The 8120-nt window shown below is 42.2% G+C and overlaps 1 long non-coding RNA gene across 1 annotated transcript; it reads left to right on the forward strand.

Annotated features, from left to right (window-relative positions):
* The first annotated feature begins 2984 nt into the window (after window positions 1-2984).
* On the forward strand, window positions 2985-6464 carry LOC148813663 (uncharacterized). Its single transcript, XR_016086239.1, has 3 exons — window positions 2985-4507; window positions 5140-5300; window positions 5729-6464. It is a non-coding gene; the product is annotated as an uncharacterized LOC148813663 (long non-coding RNA).
* The last annotated feature ends 1656 nt before the right edge of the window (window positions 6465-8120 follow it).

Raw genomic sequence — 8120 nt, forward strand, 5'->3', positions numbered from 1 at the left:
AGTGCCTACTGCTTGGGAAGTGGACTTGGGCTTCCCTCAGTGAACAAGGTGAGTTGAAGGTAATTAAAGGGGAGATGCATGTCAGTGTGAGGAGAGCTTTTAATGTTGTGTGGAGGAGGGAAATGGACACTGTGTCTTGTCCTTGCAGTTGGTGCACTGAGAGGCAGCTGTCAGATGGAATGGTTTTCAGCCCCTGGTCTCAAGAGAAGAGTGTCAGTATCTTGGTCAATTATGTTTACAGAACAGCCTCTCTCAATGAGGCTAGACCATGGTGGTGCTGAGTGGTACGAATGACTTGTGAATGTTTTGTCTTTTTTTTTTAGAGTGGAATGCCATGATGGGTGCTACCTAATCCCTGCCCACCTGAATGCAGACATGGAACAGTAATGGCTGTCTGAAAGGCATCAGGAGTGTGATCTAATTCCTTTCTGTGAGTATTGAAGTCCCGCAGATGGAACACCAGAAAGCAAGGAGGGGTTTGAAGATGCCCTTGCTGAATCTGCTGGGCAGCTGTGGATGTAGGAACACATGCAAAGGTAGTCATGCAGGACATTGTCCCTCTAGCATTGGTGAGTTGTGTCCTTTTAGTTTGTTCTTTGATTTGGAAAAGTGTAGAGATGTTCAAGTTGGTCATTATACTCATATAGAGGTATATGGTGTAACAAAATGCTATATAACTAGCTCTTGGATGGTAAGTAGTACAAAAAAGAAGCAATGTGCAAAATCATGCATCAACTATTAAATAAAGGATCTAATGTTATGGGGAGTGAATTTCTTGACGTGAGGTTGAGGTAGATTTCAATGTGTATTTGAGCTTTAAGAGAAGGTACAGTGAGGGTTCAGATCATGGGTGAGAGGCTGGCAGTTTAATAGTGTGGGGGTAAAAACCGAGTTGGGTTATCTGGGCCTGAGTGCTCCGGTACCGGTTTCTGGATGGTAGAGGGTCAAACGTTCTTCTTGCTTGGGTGTGTGGAGTCTTTGCTTGCAGCTTTACTCAAGCACAGTCTGTCATAAATGGACTGGGCAGTTTTCACCACCTGTTGTAGGGCTTTGTGGTCGGCAATACTGCAGATGCAACCTGTCGGTGTACTTTCTGTTGTGCATCTGTATAAGTTGGTGAGGTTCTGGGGACATCTTGGCCTTCTTCAACAGTCTTTGGAAATGCAGGCTCTGTTGTGCTTTCTTAATCAGACCAGTGGACAATGGACTTGGCGCACACACACCCCTGGGGGACCCCAGTGTTCAGAGTTTGTGTGCTGGAGGTGTGGTTTCCAAGCCTGACAGCCTGGGGTCTGGCTGTCAAAGTCCCAAATCCCATTGCAGAGGATGGTATTGAGACCCAATGCACCGAGTTTCTTGTTTCTGGAATGATGTTAAAAGCTGAGCTGAAGTTAGTGAATTTTTTTTATTTTTATTAATCCAGGTGGGATAGGGCAGCGTGTATGGCAATGAAGACTGTCATCTGTGGATCTGTAGGTACGGGTTTAGTTTCGGGAATGGTGTCCTTAATGTGCTCCATGACCAGCCCTTGAAGCACTTTACCATGATGGTTGTTGGCGCCACCGTGTGGTAGTCATTAAGGCATGTTACTGTGGTTTTCTATGGTATTGGGATGATGGTGGTTGTCTTGAAGCAGGTGGGGACTACAGCTTGGCCCCAAGACATACTGAAAATGTCTGAATACACTTGGCAGTTGATTGGTTTAGGTTCTGAGCATGTGACTGGGAATGATATTGGGCCTTGTGTGTGTTCACTTTTAGCAGAGATCTCCTCCACATTTGCAGACTGCGAGAGCACCTGGTCGGTCGCAGAGGATGCAGTTCTGTTGAGTGGATTCAAACTGAGTGTAAAAGGTGTTGAGCTTGTTGTGCAAGGAGGCATCATGGGCAGGTGCACAGATGTTCTTTCTTTTGTAGTCTATACCGTCCCACATGCGTGTTGGGTCATGAGTGCTGAAGTGTTCCTCTAATTTTTGTTTAAGTTTTTGCATGTTTAATATCTTTCTTTAGAATGATCCCAGCTGACTTGAGTTTTGATTTATTGCCTATTTTGAATGTTTCATACCTTGCTTTGATTAAGTTGTGAACCTTTATAGTTTCGGTTTAGAAAAAGTTAATTTTTTTGAGTGTTCCACTGCCAGCACGTCTTGATGTAGCTAGTGACTAATGCATTTTCCTATGTCTGTGTGTGATCCCTGTGTGGCTGCCATTCTGACTGCTAGTTTTGCTTGCCTGCACAGTTTACTGTACGTGGGGAGGAGAGACTGATCTGAGCAGTGTAAAGTACTTCTAGTGCTTCCTTGTCATTTGAGCTGGGGGGAGGGAATGTAGATGGTGATAAGTTGTAAATGCCCTCAGCAGATTATTGAAAATCTAGAGTGGCTGAGCAGTGTTTTGTGATGGTAGATGCGTTGTTGCACCACACGTTAATAAAAATGCATATATCCTCGCCTCTGGTTTTACCGGACTCTGCAGTTCTGTCCACATGGAAGGCAGAAAACCCGTCTAGGTGCATCGCCTAATTCTGTCGGTCATCTTTTGGTGAATACATGAGTCCAGAGTCACAGCTGAAATTGACAACTAGTGTAAAGCTACTGGCTCCTTTATAATTAGGAAAGAAGTTTATACAAAATGTTTAAATGCCTTTTCAATTTTGGATGCGGCTCATGTTTGTGACGTTTGGTGGGCAATTTAAGCTTCCTTAAGCTCAACAGACTAAATGTGCAAAATGTAACTGTTGGTCTATTTTTCTTGGTAATAGTTGTTGTCTTTCTTGGTGAAGCACTGTTTCACTTCACTGGCTGTCTTTCTGGCTTTTGAAAGATTTATTTCATGGGTGCATATTGAAGTAAATCACTCCAATATAAGAGACTTGGCACACCAGCAGACTCCTTGTCATGTCAGCCAGGTTCTGTTGATGGGTGGTGGCACAGGCACCGCACCTGAGCCCTGGACTGGGGGTTTTCCTGTTGGCTTGTCTTGAATGAACAAAGTTTGCTGTGGAAATGTTGGCTTGAATGTTTCTAAAAAGTGCAGAGGATCAAGTCTAAATCTCCACCTGAGTAACTTGCAGATGTGGTACACTCTAGACTAGGATTGCAGCTGGGGTTCATTGTAAAGATTAAGTTGCCCTAAAACCAAAATGTTTTCATTGAAAGCAAGGTTGTCTGTTTTAGTGCAGAAAGGGGAGGGATGAGTTTCCAGCTGTCTGGAAGTGGATGTGTGCTGTGCTCTGTGAAAAGGGAGGGCTGCATGAAAACTGTAATGCTTTTGTTAGAGATCTCTCGTTGTTTGTTTTCTTTTAAACAATTGCAACTGCTACAGTAAGTTTTTTTTTTGTTCTATCTAGAATATACAAAATTGTGTGTAGTTTTGCCCTGGGTATCCTGTACAGCAGTCATAGGAGATGTGGCTGTAAAAGTGAACTCGGGGAAAGTGGTTGTTGAACCTTTGTTTTCAGAGGAGTTTCTAGTCACTGGGGAATGTGAGGTTTGGTTTTATGAAGGGTTTGATCTGCATGTGTACAGGCTGTAATCTCCCTGCTGGTAGAATGCATGTAGTGGCTCAAAGGTTTAAATCCATTGGTTGTGGCCCATCACTAGGTTTTGAGTTATTTTTGCTTTTGAGTTTCAGTTGTTTTGAATGTTTAAGCTTTAAAACCTTTTCAGTCCAGGCTGCAGTTCTTTGGTACTGAATATGGTCAGTGTTTTGTCTTGTACTACTGTGGATCTCAAGAGTATTGGGGCACATTGAATTGTTCTTTATGTAAAACCAAAATTTAATTTGGTCTTTAAAAGGCACATTACTGCATCCCTAGGTATGTGTTAAGAAAGCCCAAATTTCAACCACTACCTGATTGGATGTATGACTGAGACTTTGACTTAATACCAGGGTGATTTTATTTAAAATTTGTTTGACTGTCTTGTCTACATGGAATACAACTGTAAATGGATTTGGTCATCCCTGTTTACCTGGGTTTTCGGACAGTAGAATCTAAGCTAGAAGCTTTTAGCTCAATTTTGAGGGAGGAGTTGAGTCGGTCACTTATGTTTGCAGATGGATGCACCTGGGATCTGAACTACTTGAATGTTTTGTTTTGTGCTGTATGTGAATTTCAGTGAGTTGGTGACCAATTAAGATGGAGTTTTGAACTGAATCCAGAGATTCTTTAGATATCTTCTATTGAAAGAGCAGAACTACAAAGAAGCTGAAAGTTGTCTTATCGGTTACTGCCTGAATTGCTGAACTTGTTTGCTGTGTGATGGAGAGTTTGCAGGAGTCACTGTCTTTTAACACATGGGTACATGACACCATGCTGTTGACAGGGAGCTCAGTGGCTGTCTAAAAGGATACATTTGGTTTGATTTGATGCAAGTATTGAAGTTCTGTGCTTTTAACAGTGGAGTGAAGAGATGTTTTGCAGATTATCCTTAAATTTCCTGGATGCCTATGGATCTTGAAGCAGTTGTGAAGCAAGTATCTAGGAGGATTGTGTTCCTCTAGCAGTGGTGAGTTTCACTTGTTTCTCCAATCATGTCCAAATCAAATGAATTTTTAATTTGTCCTTGTGTGTAAGAAGTGTTTTTGAAGGTTGACAAGCTGCTCTTGGGTTAGGCCTAGCTTTGAGCTCTTGATGTGATGCTTTAATGTGCTAAACATTGGGTCATAGTGGTGTATTTTTTCTTCTGTTTTTTTTCTGGCTTATTTTTCCTTCCTGTTTGGTTGAGCTATCTGTATACTCATGTGGATTTGACTGGCTGTCATTCTGGCTCTGGAAGATGGAATTAGTGCTTTGTATGAGATTTTATTTCATGGGTGCACATGTAATGAATCACTTTAGATACACAGCAGTACGATGGTGACTTGGCACACCAGCTGCTGTCTCCAGTGCTGAGTCCTTGCTGGAGATGGCATTGAGGTTCTCTTGATGGGGGGTCGGCACAGGAACTGCTCTCCTCCCTGGGGAGAAGCTGCAGTGGATCCTGCGGCAAGAGCCCTGGACTAGGGGATTTTCTCAGCAGGGCGTTTTCCTGTTGGTTAGTGCTGGACAGGTGTTACACTGTATGTTGGGAGTGGAAATTCTGGCTTGACTGTTTCTAAGAAGGGCAGAGGACTTGGTCTAAATCCTTCTCCATTTCAGGCTCGGTGCTGCCAGATGAGATGAGCAGGATTGTGCTTCAGAGGGAGGATCTTTCATGACCAAATGTGCAGCACAGATGGGGTTGGGCTCTGGGATGTTTCTGTGAAGATCTGCCGGAGGAGTGGGGTGCAAGTTAAAGCAGCATCAGAGGATCGAGACGGGTGAGTTTCTTCCCCCTCCTAGGAGGCGTGATGCTTAACTGCTTCAATTTCTTGTCTTTTGTGTCAAGCTAAAGACCTAGGCGGACAAGCAAATGGATCTGTCCTTGGTAAGCAGGCAAGGAAAAAATGGGTTGAGGGAAGGGGTAAGTTGTTAACTCTGTTTTGGGATGTAATTTGTGAACTTGTGTGCAGATGTTGAAATGCTTTAATGCAGATATTGGAGATGGACTTTTCCCCTGTTGTAGGAGCCCTGTACTGTGAATTTTTGCTTTAGCACATTTCTGGGTGGTTTTCTGTTGGGTTTGTTCTGGAATTGTGTAGCACTGAACACTGATCATTTAGGTCAAAATGGGTGTTGGGGGTGGGAATATAGACTGAGTCCTCTGCACTAGTCAGAAATAGTCCAGTCTAGTTTTTTTTTTCTTTAGGTTCTCTGCTGTCCGGGAGGCTGACCAGGCCTTTGCTGCTGAGAGAGGACCTTTAACAGGATGGGAGCCCAGATGCAGCGGACTGAGATCTTTCTGCGAAGATTTGCCAGAAGACTCGTGGGCCCGTTTTTTATTTCGGAAGACAACGGCCACAGAGGAGCATCGAAACTGCTGTACAAGTTCCTAATGACAAGCGAAGAATGAGGGGGAGGCCTTTTGTGGGGTGGAAAGAGGTTCAGGTGGTACATGAAGCTGTAAATGAATCTCTGCACGTTGGTCTTGTAATGGCTGTTTGGCTCTTGGATTGTAACTTTAGCACCTGAGCCACCTGGCAAGGACGAGACAAAGTGGCTTCTGGTGTGGGAATGGAGAAAGTTTTGTTACTTGGTAACCATTTTGTAAATTATGGGCCATTTGAAAAGCAGAGTTTGAGAATCTAAGGTCAAGCAATGATTTATTTGCATGGGTGCACACATGTACATAAATCTTGCATTGGCTTTAGAGTAAAACTGAATTGAGCCCCTAAAGTAGAAATGAATAAAAGGAGTAGTTATGCCATCCACTCATGTGGGGAAAAGAGGCATTGGTTTAGCTGAGAGTTGCTCTTTTTTCATACCTGCACAGAAAGCACTTTTGTCATGGGGGGGATTTGTGTTCTGATTTGTAAGTACTTTGCTAGACAATGTTCTCCTGTATTGAATGTATTTTTGTTTGTATGGCATCATAAAACTTGCTAAATGTACCAAATCTGTTCTTGTGTTCTTGCTTGTTGATTGGCTGTACAAGGTGATGTTCATTATATTTAATACATACTGGCACTGGATCTACTTTTCCTGCATTGCTGTGCTTGGGCATTTTACACCCTAAATTAGTTTTTGATTTAAGTTTTTTACTACTCGGGATTTAGGTTACACTCTGCGTACATTTGGTGTAGGTAGTGGATGTTGGTTTTTTTTATGGATCCAAGTATTGGTTTACATTCACATAATAAACTTGGTATTTTATGTTTTTTGAGAATCTAGGTGAGTTTTAAGGTATATATTTAGCCATTGATGGTGTAAAGCACAGAACTGAAATACTGCTTTGGGTTTATGAAGAGTTTTAAATTTGCCGCTGGGTGTTTTTTTTTATTTAAGTTGTGTAGACATGAATATGCACACACACACATATATATATATATATGGTGGTGTCCAGTGTGAAGGCAGAGTCCTGGTGAAGGGTGACATCTTAGCTTCCAGCTCATGAGCCCCAGTTGGATGGGTCCTATAATGGTAGTGTTTTGACCCTGTGTGGTTTGTGTTTTGATAAGTTCCATACTTTTGGCTGTTGTCCCTCCCCACTGGATCATTAATTCATCCATCTTTGCCGTTTTGACATCTTTAATGAAACTCGACCAATCTGATCTCGGCTTATTCAGTATTTAACTTGGTGGTTTTCAGAATGTAGGGGTATTTGATTGTGCTTTGGTTCTCTTTATTTTGCTTTGTGTGCTTTTTTCATATAGCTTTGGCTTTGTGGAGATGTTTTATACTTTGTTTATCCTTTATTTTACAGTTTCCCTAATGCGTTATCAACCTCTGTTTTTTTGTGCTGTTTTTTTTGCTTATTTTTGTTTGTAGTTTACTTATGATTTTGTGTAAAGGGTTAGTTACATTTGTTGGGTATGTTTTGCAGATGTAGTTGTTTGTATGAGAGACTAGTGTAGTATGGGCGAGTGCCTTGTTTTGTATGGTTTTGGGTAGATGGTGAAGGTTAACTAGGGTGTTTGGATGCTGAAGACCTGAGTTTTGTTTTGGTAGAATGGTCACTTTCCCTCATTATCCAGCTTCTTTTTGTCTTCTTTGGCACTGCTCTTGTCTGTTTTTCTACATACCAGTCTGTGTTAAAATTTTTTTTAGATTAAAACTTGTCATGCTTCCTGAGTCCTTCACCAGCATCCTAAAAGTTACACCCCGAGACACTTGGGGTTGTAACAGGCACACTGGACACCCCCTGATATGACTTGCAGTGCCACCTATGATGGGGGGAGTTTTTACACCTACAGGCTGGGGGGGGGGTTGCGCTTGTCTGGTTTGATTTCGTTTCACAAGGGTAGGCAAACTTGTAAGTTTGTTTTACCTTTATTTTATGTACCCTGTTGACTAGGTAGTACCCTGCTAAACAGCATTAGTCTAGTGTGGAGGTAATGTTGGCAAAGTGATTTCTTTTTACTCTTGTTTGTTCGTTGCTAATGGTCCTCTTCACAGCACCTCCCATGAGTCATACTGGAGACACTTTCATATTTTACAAGGCGTGTTTAATTTTAGTTTTACATATTTGTCTTTTAGTCTTCCATTCCCTTCCAGGTGAAAATGTCCAAGAAGCAGTTTAAGTTGTCCAGTATACAAGGTTT

Source organism: Atractosteus spatula (genome assembly GCF_055471065.1).
Source record: "Atractosteus spatula isolate fAtrSpa1 chromosome 10 unlocalized genomic scaffold, fAtrSpa1.hap1 SUPER_10_unloc_1, whole genome shotgun sequence".
Classification (NCBI taxonomy): Eukaryota; Metazoa; Chordata; class Actinopteri; order Semionotiformes; family Lepisosteidae; genus Atractosteus; species Atractosteus spatula.